The following is a 14,331-nucleotide window of genomic DNA, read 5'->3' as shown; positions in this document are numbered from 1 at the left end:
AATAGACAGAGGAATTTGCCTTTGTGGAGAGAGCAGGTTCTGTGTCTAATATTCAGTGATTAAATTTCATCAATGAAACAGTCAAATATAAAGGAGTACTTCAACACATGCTACATTTCTATTGAAATATCCAGCAGGGGACAGCAGGAAGAAGGCATGCCAAGAGCTACTGTCCAGAGTGCAACCTCGTCAGCAGCAACTCCGTGTATGGACTCGACAAGGTGACTGGAATTCGGCTAGCTTTGCTGGTTCTTTAGCAATAGTGAGGAATGGAAAGCCATTCGCAGATGGTGAATGTGCCAAAACATTCATGCTTGATGTAGCCAGTGAACTTTACAGATAAAGATAAGATACTCAAACGAATAAAAGACATGCCTTTGTCAGCAAGAACTGTTCACAATCGTACCATCATGATGGCAAATCAAGAGGAGGAAACACAAGTAAAGGACATAAAGGCTGCGCTATACTTTTCCCTCGCTTTGGATGAGTCAACAGACGTAAGCCATTTATCCCAGTTCAGTGTGATTGCAAGGTATGCTGCTGGTGGTCTACATCGGGAGGCGCTTTGTGCTCAAATGTGTGGTGAACAGCTTGGGTGAGGTGATGTCACTGGTCATTCAGGTGGTTTAGGAGCTTTAAATAATCGCCAGTTTAAAACACTGCTGGATGAAGTTGGAAATAATTATCCCAGTCTGCTTTTGCATAGCAATGTTAATTGTTAAGAGGGAAGGTGCTCAGCCATTTTGTGGCTTGTCTGAGTGAAATCCGGATTTTTTTCAAAATGAAAAACGTTGAGCATCCTGAGCTAGCCAACACTGAGTGGCTCCTGAAATGTTGCTATCTCGTGGACATGAGTGAACATCTGAACCAGCTCAATGTGAAAATGCAAGGCATTAGAAATACAGTCTTATCCCTTTAACAAGCTGTGTTTGCATTTGAAAACAAGCTGGAACTCTTTATTGTGGATCTTGAAACAGATTTTTTACTACATTTTGAAAAACCGAGACAATTTAAAGATGTGTGCACAGCAAGTGACCCTGCTCAACATTGTGATCTCCAGCAGCTAGCTGGCTTCACATCTAATCTCCTGCAGTCATTCAAAGCACGCTTTGGAGAATTTCGTGAGCACACTCGTCTTTTTAAGTTCATCCCCCATCCACACGAGTGTGCAGTAGACAAAGCCAATCCGGGTTACATCCCTGGTGTCTCTATCAGAGATTTTGAGGTAGAAGTTGTTGATCTGAAGGCCTCAGACACGTGGGTGAATAAATTCAAGTCACACTGAATGAAGATTTGGAAAAACTTGCATGACAGCAAGCAGAGTGGGCAAGCAAACCTAACTGGACAGAAATGAACAAACTTGCAGACCAGCTGATTGTCAAAAATTGGAAGACGCCTCCTGTCACATACCACACACTGCAGCATGTGAGTATTGCTGTATTTGACCATGTTTGGCTCCACATATGCATGTGAGCAGTTGTTCTCACATCTAAAAAACATCAAGACCAACCTACAATCACTTTTAATGGATGGAAGCCTCAACGCCTGCGTGAAGGTTAACCTCACCACATATGAACCAGACTACAAAGCCATCAGCACCAGGGGTTGTATTAATGGTGCAGGAGCCAGAAATAGGATTTGATTATTGATTGATTATTGTTTACTTTCCTGTATTTGTGGATGCTTTGTGTTGATGTGTGCACTTATGGATTTTTGAGTCTTGCACCCTCTGCAGGCTGAGTCACCTATTAAAACCAAGTTTGGGGCCAGCTAACGGGTGGCTATACTGGGAGCACTGTCTTTTGACCACACACACTTCATGCCTTTGCTATTGTTTATCTTTTGAAAGTACATTTCTTCATTTTCTGCATAATCCTGGATTCTGGAATAAATCTTCAGTTCATTATTTTCAACTTCTGGATATTGGAATTATTTTTTACTGTCATTTTTGTGTGTCAGGACTTATCCCCCAGGCAGCCTCCACAGTGGCTATTGGAACTTAATGAAATGAATGGAACTTTTGAAGTTTAGGAAACTAGCAAGTCAAAAAACTATATGTTCAATCAAGTCCATGGGCTTTGATTGGGATTGAACTACAAGATCAAGACAAAGATTGTCTTTGGATTGTACTGGATTACTAGTCAGCCCTGGACTACTGGCCAACATTGGAACTGAACACTGGAACAAGAATCACCCCAGCCATGCAGTGGTATATAAAAGTGCTTGAATATTGAATGAACTGGCATAGGGAAGCAAGTCTGCTATTGGAAGTGGATTGTGGACATTGTAGTAAATGGTCCTGGTCAGCCAACATTGTACTGTGAGAAAGGCTGATGCATTTGAGTCTCTGTATCATGGATAAGGACAAGGGAAATATTGAAGAGGAAAATGTGGATAAGGTGACCAAGGAGAATGCATTCAAGTTGCAAAACTCAAAGTGTAAGGTTGTGTCGGACAGGGACTCAAGGCAAGACTCAAACGCAGAGATGTCATGATTCTCAGATTTTATTGGAACACCGATGACTACAAAACAGAGTGACAAAAGGCTGTGAAAATTACTCACTCTATCCCGAGGTTACAAAACAAAACCACTGCATGTGGAGCGAAAAAAGGCTAATAAACAAGAGGGCTAGCACAGAATGCTCTGTGTTGTCTATCAACCTTACTGCTAAAAAAAAAAATCAAAATCACTCATGAAGAGGAATCTACTGGCTATGAACTTTAACTGGGAAAAAACATCTAAACTAAAGGTACAACATTTACAAACCCCCCCCAAAAAAAAATCACTCATCTCAAGGTGCAAAGGCTTACAAGAAATTTCTCTGGTGCTGTGGGCTAGGGCTAACGCTAACCCTAACCCTGGCACAAGACAAGGGGAACACAGACTATTTAACCACATGAGGGAAATGGGGAACAGGTGGAGACAATCGCTAATCAGGGTGACACATGAGGAAGGGCAAGTGCTCTGAAACAAGAGGAGAGTTAGAAATTTCAAAATAAAACAGGACATGACAGGACAACACAGAACCAGGACAAAACAACCTCACCGCGGTGTGACAGCTTGCGTACTTGACAAGAAAGATGAATGTGGTCAAAGCACTAATGACTAATGTTTCCCTCATGGAGGACATAAGAGAGCATAGGATCAACTATAATGAACTGTTTGATGAATTTAAAGAGTCACACCATGCCTGAAGGATGAAACAAGTTGGTTTGAAGTCAAAATGGTTCCAATTAATGCACTTTTGTCTTCAGTCAATGCCTGGCTACTTGGTGATGACAAGGATGATATTACACTGCATGAGAAACCACGGGAAGACTGTATCCATCTGACTGATTGTGTATCCAATTCTGGTAACAGGAAAGCAGGGAGCAGCAGAACCAGTACACGCTCAGGAAATTCATCTTCATCCGCTCGTTTGTGTGCTGATGCTGAAAAAGCAAGTTTAGTGGCCAAGTTTGCTGCATTGCCGGAGAAACATGCTTTAGAAGAACTAGAGGAGAAACGGAATAAACAGAAACTTGAGTGAAAAAAGAAGAAGGAAACTCTGGAACTTTCCACTGAAATAGCAGCCACAACAGCTAAACTTGAAGTTCTTATAAGTGCTGAGGAAGGAGTGGGAATGTTTGAAATAACTGCAGAGGAATTAATTCCAATCAATCCATCAATTGTTTGCCCAAAGGAAAGAGCTTATTTCATTCCTCTAATAATCTCCAATGCTCCTCTAACCCAATGAATCGAGTCCTCAGCACCAGCCCACCTCAGCTCCAGGACTGGCATTAGGCCAACCAAGGCACAACTCAACACTCCACCAGAGGGCTGTCCCATGGAGGATGAGCCTATGCAGCTCGGGTGAGCCTGGTTAACCCCGGAGGAAAACCTCTCTAGGAGATGAGCTGGCGAGTGCATGGTAAGCTTGGCCACCTCCTATACTCTTGTCCGTTGCGCCCAAAAGAGAGGGCTCACCCATAGGGGTGCCCCTCGAAAGGCCCCGACTCCAGGTCGAGGCCACCATACGTCTCCCTGGTTTGTCTTTTCCCGTGTATGCTCTCATTGACTCAGGTGCTGAGGAAAATCTGCTTGATCTGGGGCTGGCAAAGCAGCTGAACATTTCCCTTGAGCCCCTGGACTGCCCTGTTGCTGTTTACGGCCTTAATGGCCAGCCACTAGCCAAGGTAACACACTACACTCATCCTGTAGAATTCCTCTTATCCAGCAACCATTCGGAACTCATTACCTTCTATGCTCTAGATGTTCCTCAAGCCCCATGAGTCCTTGGTTACCCGTGGCTTGCTAAACACAACCCCCAAATTGACTGGGCACGAAACAAGATAACGTCCTGGTGTTTTTAGACAGCCTAAAAACGAGACAAGAGGCATAGTCGTAGGCAGCAGCCCCCGGTTCACCACCGACCAGTTCACGTTTCCAACAGGTTCTCCCCTGGTACTCTAGTGATTGGTGATTCTATTCTGAGATCTATTCATTATCATCAAAATCTCTACTAGTTAACGATCTCATAGCTGATGACCATATTGATTTATTTTGTATAACTGAAACATGGCTGCAGCAGGATGAGTATGTTAGCATTAATGAAGCTACACTCCCAACTCATGTTAACGTTCATATCCCTCGTACCACAAGTCAAGGAGGAGGGGTGGCTGCAATATTTCAGTCAAGCCTATTAATCAACCCCAGACCAAAATCTGGCTGCAGGTCTTTTGAAAGCCTCACTCTTAGTCTTTCACACTCGGACTGGAAAGGTGAAAAATCAGTTCTGTTAGTCACAGTATACCGTCCACCTGGTGCATACTCAGAATTCCTTTCAGAGTTTTCTGAGTTTATATCAGAGTTAGTACTCAGTACAGATAAAATAATTATTCTGGGAGATTTCAATATACATGTTGATGTAGAAAGCGACAGCCTTAGTTCTGGGTTTCTTTCCCTACTAGACTCAATTGGCTTTTCCCAGCATGTGAATGAACCCACTCACTTTACAATCATATCCTTGATCTTGTTCTAACTTATGGCATTGAAATTGACAAGCTAACAATTCTTCCCCAAAATTCTCTCCTGTCTGACCATAACCTTATTACATTTGAGTTTACTTTAACGGGCTCCACAGCATTGAGGAATAAATTCAGCTATAGAAGATGTTTATCTGAAGCTGCTGTGGCGAAATTTAAAGAGAACATTTGGTCATCATTCCCAACAATGCCATATCTAAATTCAAATGAGGATTTCTCCCATACGCAGGTTGATGACCTTGTGACTAGCACTATGGCCACACTGCGTTTGAATCCTGATAATGCCGCCCCTCTCAAAAAGAAAGTATTCAATCTGAGGAGGATGGCTCCCTGCTATAGTTACCAAATCCGTGCCTTGAAGCAGACATCAAGGAAATTAGAAAGAAACTGGCGTTCCAGTAAGTCAGAAGAGTCTCACAGAGCCTGGAAAGACAGCCTAAAAACATATAAAAAAGCTCTCCGCAGTGCTAGAAGTTCATATTACTCAGCACTCGTAGAAGAAAACAAGAACAACCCCTTCAGCACTGTAGCCAGGCTGACAGAGAGCCATAGCTCAGTTGAACCAGTGATCCCCTTAGCTCTAAGCAGTAATGATTTTATTAGTTTTTTTTTCAGACAAAATTTTCATGATCAGAGAAAGAATTTATCAGCTCTTGCCTACGTTAGATAAAAATCCCCTTCTGAAGACGGCAACTGCAGAATCAGCTGCGGCGCCTCTTTTACACCTGGAATCATTCTCACTTCTGAATCTCTCAGAGCTAGCTTCTATAGTTTCATCATCCAGACCGTCAACCTGTCTATTAGACCCAGTACCAACTAGCCTCTTTAAAGAGATCTTTTATTTAATTGAGCCGTTCATTCTAGATTTGGTTAATCTGACTTTATTTCTGGGTTATGTACCTCAGGCACTTAAGACTGCGGTCATCAAACCCCAGCTTAAAAAGCCTAATCTTGATCCAGATGTTTTGGCAAACTATAGACCCATATCGAACCTTCCATTTATTTCTAAAATCATTGAGAAAGCTGTAGCAAAACAACTACACGAGCATCTGGATGGGAACAGTTTGTTTGAAGAGTTTCAGTCAGGATTTAGAGCCCATCATAGCACAGAAACAGCGCTGGTTAAAGTCTCCAATGACATTCTAATGGCCTCAGACAATGGATCAGCCTCCATACTTCTCCTTCTAGATCTTAGTGCTGCATTCGACACCATAGATCATAATATTTGACTACAGAGACTGGAACATGAAATTGGAATTAAAGGAACTGCACTAAAGTGGTTCAAATCCTACTTATCAGATAGACATCAGTTTGTTCATGTAAACAACAGCTCCTCCTCATGTACTGTAGTCAGTCATGGAGTCCCGCAGGGTTCGGTACTTGGACCAATCCTCTTTACGCTTTATCTGCTTCCTCTAGGCAACATTATCAGGAAACACAGCATCAATTTCCACTGCTATGCAGACGATACTCAGCTGTACCTATCAATGAAGCCAAATGAAGTCAGTCAGATAGTCAGACTGCAGGCATGTCTTGAAGACATAAAAGTCTGGATGACTGGAAATTTTTTACTTCTCAACTCTGACAAAACAGAAGTTATTGTACTCGGTCCGAAGCACCTCAGAAAAATACTATCTAATCATCTCATCAGTCTGGACGGCATTACTTTGGCTTCCAGCTCCACTGTAAGAAACCTTAGAGTAATTTTTGACCAGGACATGTCCTTTGTCCCTCACATAAAACAAGTTAGTCGGGTAGCTTTCTTCCACCTGAGAAACATTAGGAAAATCAGAAACATCCTTTCTCAGGATGATGCAGAAAAACTAGTCCATGCATTTGTAACTTCTAGGCTGGACTACTGTAACTCATTACTATCTGCATGTCCAAACAAATCTCTAAAAGGCCTTCAGTTAATTCAGAACGCTGCTGCACGAATATTAACAGGAACTAGGAAAAGAGATCACATTTCTCCCGTGTTAGCTGCTCTTCATTGGCTGCCAGTAAAATACAGAGTATAATTCTAAATCCTTCTTTTAACGTATAAAGCTCTTAATGGCCAAGCTCCATCGTATCTCAGAGAGCTCATAGTTCCTTACTGTCCTAGCAGGCCACTCCGCTCTCTAGATGGAGGTTTACTTGTGGTTCCTAGAGTCTCCAAGAGTAAATCTGGAGGCAGATCGTTAACCCTAACCCTAACCTCTTCTATGGGACCAACTCCCAGCATCGGTCCGGGGGGCGGACTCTTTAGTAACTTTCAAGACCAGGCTTAAAACTTTCCTGTATGACAGAGCGTACAGTTAAAAAGTCCTCTACTCTTTAGGTATGCTGCTATAGGCCTAGGCTGCTGGGGGAAGGACTGAGCTTCTCTCTCTCTCTCTCTCTCTCTCTCTCTCTCTCTCTCTCTCTCTCTCTGTCTCTCTCTCTCTCTGTCTCTCCCTGTCACCCTCTCTCCCCCTCTCCCTCTTTCTCCCAAACTCCCTCCTTGCATGCGCTGATAAAAACCATCCTTCTTAAAAAAAAAACAAAACAAAACAAAAAAAAAACAACAGTTTCACCCAGTTCTAAGCATTTATACTGCATTTACTAACCATGTTCTGCCAAAGTCTCTGTCTCTCCCAGTTCCTCTCCTCTCTCTCCCTGTCCTCATCCTGCAGGTGGTGACTCATCTCCATCCCATGTTCCTGCAACACCTGCTGGTCCCATATAGCATGAATTCTGTATTACAGCTCAACTCCATGAACTTCATGCAACAACATGTTCCTGCCGACACCCCCCCCCCCCCCGATGCCTGTCTCTCTCTCTCTCTCTCTCTCTCTCTCTCTCTCTCTCTCTCTCTCTCTCTCTCTCTCTCTCCCACTCTCAACCCAACCAGTCGAGGCAGATGGCCGCCCCTCCTGAGCCTGGTTCTGCTCGAGGTTTCTGCCTCTTAAAGGAAGTTTTTCCTTGCCACTGTTGCCAAGTGCTTGCTCATCGGGGGATCTGTTGGGTCTCTTTAAATAAATTTATAAAGAGTTTGATCTAGACCTGCTCTATATGTAAAGTGCCTTGATGTAACTTTGTTATGATTTGGCGCTATACAAATAAATCTGATTTGATTTGATTTGATTTGATTCTACCTCCCCCCATTTTCCAAACCTAACCTAACTCCCCCCCCCCCCCCCCAAAAAAAAGGAAAAATCTGAAAAAAACATTTTACAAAGTGAATACGCAGTAACCTCTGCTCTCCAACCAGACCCCTCCAACCAGACCCCTCCGCCCCCACGGCTCATCGATGATCACCTGGCATAGGGGCAGGGGAATCCACTACCTGGTGGACTGGGAGGGCTACGGCCCCGAAGAGCGCTCCTGGGTCTTTCATAGGGCTAACTCTAACAAGCCCGGCAGGTCGCCAGGGAGGCTAGTATCCTGCTCTCAGTGATTTTTTGTTTTTGTCTTTTCCCTCCCTCCCTGCAGTGGCTTTTTGTTAGTTTTTTTTTTTTTTTTTTAACTGTTTGGACTCTTTTCCCTGCTCGGCAGTGGTTTTTCGTTGTGATTTTGTGTTGCTGATCTCTGTTCTCCCTACTTTGCCGTGATTTTTATTTGGTACTTTTTCCTGCCCTTGCTCCGTGTGGTGATTTTTATTTTACCTTGGTTGAATTACCTTTTTGCTATTCAAATTACAGTTTTTGTGAACACCCCTGCGTCAGTGTCTGCCTTGTGGGTCCTAGAGACTTCAGACCTCATGGCCTGGCATAACAAATACACTATTTATTTTAACTATGGTTTAACTGTGTTCCTGCCATGAATAAGGGCTTGGTTTACCTTGGTTGGATTACCTTTTTGCTATTAAAATTACAGTTTTTGTGAACACCCCTGCATCAATGTCTGCTTTGTGGGTCCTAGAGACTTCAGACCTCATGGCCTGGCATAACAAATACACTTTTTATTTTAACTATGGTTTAACTGTGTTCCTGCCATGAATAAGGGCTTTTTACCGAGTATCAGATGTATGTATGTTGCTATGTTGTACATATGAGATTTATGACATTCATTTGTAGTTTTTATGGAGATACGTTTATACTGTATGTTGATATATGTTTATATGTATGTTTATTGTATTATATTGTTTTGGTTTTTAATTTGGATCCCAGGTAGACTAGCGACCACTGCTGTGGAAGCTAACAGGGATCTGAATTAAGAATAAACAAATAAAGTTTCTGTTACAGTTGACCAGAAGTGCTGTACAGGAGAACAGAGCCAAAGAAGCATGGAAATGGGAGTCTGATGTGTTCTGAGTGCATTGCGTGCATATATCAGAGTGAGAGAAACCCATTCTATGCATCTGGTATTGAGTTGTGCATGATTTGTGAAGTACTTTGAACTGGATAATCTGTAAATTCAAGTTTTTGGTCATTTTCAATGTGTTTTGGTAGATCTGGGTCCAGAAGTCGAGGTCAGCGGACATCTGTTTCCAATTTTGATATCAGTAGCTGCATAGAATGGGTGATACAAAGTAACTTAGATATTTTAGAGAGGTTTTTCTTCTTTTTTGGAGAAAGTTTTGTTCTTTGAGTAGGATTTTATAATAGCGTCTAACTTCTGGGGGCAATTTGCTGTGGGTTTGAATGGGATCATGGAGAATAAATAGTTGATTTGGGTTAAAAATGATCATTTTAACTTTAGCTATACGCCCCATAAGAGAGATAGGAAGATTGTTCGCGCCCCAGGTCATCGCAGATTTTCTCCAAGACTGAATCAAAGTTCAGGTGGACTAGCTCTGATAGTTTAGGTGAGATAAGTATACCCTAGTATTTAATGTTGCCTTTGGAGAAGGAAAGTTGGAGATTTGCTTTGTGATTATTATTATTATTATTATTATACGGTGCAGACACCCAGTGGATAAATCACTCTCCAAAGCCAAATTGTTGAGGGGTAGCAAAGAGGAAGGACCAGTTAACTTTGTCAAAGGCTTTTTCAGTGATACAACAATAGCTTCTATTTTGCTGCACTGTGACATGCTGATCAAATTAAGGAGCCTTCTAAGGTTACTTGTACAGTGTTGGCCATTGATAAAATTATTGTCTTCAATCTAGACACAAGTACTTTAGAAATAATTTTGATGTTGGTATTGACCAATGACAGAGGGTGATAGCTGGATGTTGGAACTTTGTCTGGTTTCCAATGTTATTTAATATCAGCTGTATTCATTTGGGCTCTTATATTAGCAGTGTTTTTTATCTCTATCACTGTCCTGAGAAATAAAGGCGCAAACATTGACCAGAAATGTTTCATAAATTTGGAAGGGAAGCCATCCGGTCCAGGAGCCTTGGCTCCAGGCATAGTTTCTAATGCAGTTAATTCTTCATCAATGGTCAGTAGGGCATCCAAAAAGTTAGGTTGCTTAGTTGAGGCAGATTAATGTTTTTGAGGAAAGCCTGAGTGTCTTCTAGGTTTGGGTTGTTTGTTGTTGAATGTAGATTTTGATAAAAGCTGTAAAAGATATGATTGATTTCCTGTGCTCATTGAGTATATTTGCCGTTTGAGTCCTGAATTGCACTTTGAAGAGATTTTTCTCTGTTGTGTTGGAGTTGATTTGCAATAAATTTGCCTGATTTGTTACGTTCAAAATGTTGGTGTCTGAGTTGTGTCGGGACTTAGTACAGAAGGTTGGACCCAAAAGCACAGCCAAACAGACATCTTCACAGAAAAGACAGTTTTTTGGAAAAACAAGTTCCAAAAAATACTGACAGTAGCATTCAGAAGGAGCCAGTTGACGTGAAGGATAGAGGCTGGGAATCCAATAGAGGGTAAGACGAGAGACATGGTTGGGCAGGCCAGATTATACACAGGCAGACAGGTATCAAAACAATCTCAGGAGGGCAGGCAGAATAACACTGGCACACTGTCATTAGGGGTAGATAACAAAATGGCAACAGACACAGGAGAACACAGGATAAATACTGCAGGGAGGCAGGTTAACAAGACACATCTGAAACACGAGGGAGAAGGGAGGCAATTACACACGAGGAGAGGAAGTAAAGACATCAGACATGATTGGGGACATGGGGGAGAACCACAATAAAACAGGAAGGCACAAGACAGACAAAAATTACTGCCCCGAGACAGTAGTGACAAGTTGTTGAAGTATGAATTCTGTTTTGTTTTGTTTTTTTTCAGGATATTTTCTAATTGTAATTTTGCGTTTTGTAGTCGGCTCCATAACTGTTTATTCGGTTTCATAGCATATTTTTCTGTTAGTTCTCTAAATCTTATGCTGAATGTTTTTTCAGCCTGTTGTTCCTGTTTTTCTAGTAAGAGGAATAAGATAGAATTTTGCCTCTGATTACAGCCTTCCCAGATAAGAGGTTAGAGATAAATTTGGAAAGTCATTTATTTCCAGAAAATGTTCCCCATTCTTTCCTTATTCCAAAATAAGTTGGCTTATACAAGTCAAATTCTGGATCCCTTAGTTAAAGCTGTTGAAGCACCGAGTGGTTAGGTTCTATTTGAAGGTGGAGGGACACTGGTGTGAGATCACTGATTATAGAAGGCTGTATACTGGTGTTGATTTTTTGTGTGATAGAGTTGTTTGAGAGACAAAGTGTCAATATTTGAAAAGAGTGGACTTGGCAATAGCTGGAGTCTCAAAAATCCTCCAAAGAGAGAATACATATTCTTCTCCCCAGTGCACCAAAGTCATCCATATATTCTGTGTGTGACTGTGTGTGTGCTGATCTATTGAAGGATTCAGGACTGTGTGAAAGTCTCCTCCTATGATATTAGTTGGGGTGACTGATATGTTGGATAATAGTGAAAAAACTTTGTTGGATCGGCAGTGGTTGTCTCTGGGAGAGAGTTGTGGGCATACTGCACCCAGAGGAGCTGCTGGGACCAACTGGACGGGTTCTGGAAAGTGATGCAGCGGAGGGCTGTCTCCATCTCTTGGTTGTACCTCTCTGTCCGGCTGTTGGTCTGCGGGTGGAAGCCAGAACAGAGGCTGATGGATGCACTGAGTAGCTTGCAGAACTCCCTCCAGAAACATGAGATGAACTGGGGACCCCGGTCCGACACTATGTCCTGAGGGAGACCATGGAGCCGGAAAACATGATGCAGAACTGCCTCCGCTGTCTCACGAAAAAAGAGAAGCTTGGTCAGGGCAATAAAATGGGCTATTTTGAAAACCAGTCAACAACTGTTTTACCCTCTGAAGGAGACAATCCTCTGAAAGTCCATGGATACTTGGGACCATGGACGATGTGGAACTGGTAGGGGTCTCAACAGTCCAGCTGGAGGGTTACAGGTGACCTTGCTGCGGGCCCAGACAGGGCAGGCAGAGACAAGCTCTCTGGCACCCTCCCAGAAGGAGGACCAACAAAGTATAACCACAGATTATACTGTGAAGGTGTCAGGGAGTGGACCTAGGTGCAAGGCAAGGCAAAGGTATCAAGTCCAGTAAAGCAGGGTCTTTTAATAGGATGGAGGTAGGTGATCATACACAGAAAGTCAGGTAAGATCAGAAGGGAAAAAAGAATGGAAGTAACCTGACAACACTTAGGGGAGATAGCCTTTCAAAATAAAATGGGTAGTGTAAATAACTACATAAAATACGGATTCTGACAGTAGGAAAAGGAAAAAGCTCAGCTCAGCCATTTTTCACTGGCCTTAATGGCCATAAAACTGTCTGCAAATTGTAGGTTTAGGCCAACAGTACACTTACACAGTACACGGTACACAAATTCAGTTTTGCGCTGCTGCTTTGGCTCTGACTCTGCTGCTGTGGCTTTGAATCTATACTGCTGCTGTGGCTCTGGCTCTCTACTGCTGTGGCTCTGACTCTCTACTGCGGGGGCTTTGACTCTCTGCTGCTGCTGTTGCAGCTCTGATTCTGCGCTGCTGCTGCTGCTGTGGCTCTGACTCTGTGCTGTAGCTGGTTGCTTGAAAATGCCAATGGTAGTGTTGCGCCGTAAAGAGGTGAAAAGGGGAAATCAGGTTGTCCGGTTACGGGTGTCAGATGGGGAATCTCTTTATTCACATCAGCACCACTAACAACGTAGTCAGAGACAGAACCAACCAGAAAAATATGTGACATGCTTCTTATGCCTAAGACAGGTTACATGTGTGTCTGTTGTATGGATGGCCTTCACCCTTATCTTGAACTTCAACCATAGTGATTGTGCAGCACTATGTGTGTTTGTGTTGTGTAGTTCTCTGTCCTGGCACCCAGATGTCTTCTACTTATTGTTTTGACTTGTAAGGTGCCAGAGCAGGTCCTGATGACCTGACTCTCATATTGAGGCATGAACAAGGCCTCTGGACGCTGTCTTTCCCCTACAGTAGCCCTTGCTAGTTTGCACCAATCCTGGCAAGTCAGGTGATGGTCGACCTTTTTGGATAATATGTCGTTTTGCCTGAAAAGGCAATCTTTATCCAAAATATAAGCCACACGGTCTTCTTCTTCTTCTTCACTAGCTCATCTCCCTGCTCTCTAAATCATCTTCAGTCTTTCTTTCATTCATTCACTCACTGTTTTAGCAGGTCACTTGACTTATATGTGTTCTCCTAGGTATTTGCAAATACCCAGAAGATGTCGTTATATGTTCCCGCCCACAACTCAATGAAATATGATTGGGTAAGACACCTGTCAAACTCAAATTCATGCCCACATTGACTTGATTTACACAGGCCTTTGTTACAGCCACCAAAGAAGAATTTACTCCTTCAGTTCCTCTGGTAAGAAGCCGACATACTTATTGGTGTTATATTAAGTCTGAGAACTTTAATTCTCTGAGATGACTTCAGCAGTCCTGGTATAATCTTTACTTTAACTTTGATCTGAGCCTCCTCCTGTTTCCTGTTGGTGTTTCCCAGTGAGGACGTGGAAGACTGTTGATGAATAGTTCCCTCTTGTACCAGTAAGTGGCAGAACCTGGAGCCTGTTAGAGCAGGGTTTCTTAACTTTTTTGACCTCTGGGCCTATTCAAATATTAACACTTTCATTTTAATCGATCCGAGTCTTGGTTTGATTTGTATTCAATAACTAAATCAAGTCCATTTCCAGTTTAACAAGCTAAAACTTTGTGTAATAAATGATATTTGATATAGTGTAGTCACATTTATTTGTATTGTGTATGTAAACCTGCGCATACAACAACACTGGACAGGCTACGAATTACCACAAAATGACCAATAACAACAGTGACAACAGTCCATTTTTGAACATGCTACATGCTATGCCTCGACCCCCGCGGATCACAGGTGCGGAAGTGAAGGCTTTTTGCGGCCCATTAGTTGGCCCCATGGTTGAGAATCACAGTGTCTGCTCATAAA

This window comes from Echeneis naucrates, chromosome 13 (genome assembly GCF_900963305.1).
Source record: "Echeneis naucrates chromosome 13, fEcheNa1.1, whole genome shotgun sequence".
In the NCBI taxonomy this organism is placed as follows: Eukaryota; Metazoa; Chordata; class Actinopteri; order Carangiformes; family Echeneidae; genus Echeneis; species Echeneis naucrates.
This window is presented reverse-complemented; position numbering follows the sequence as displayed.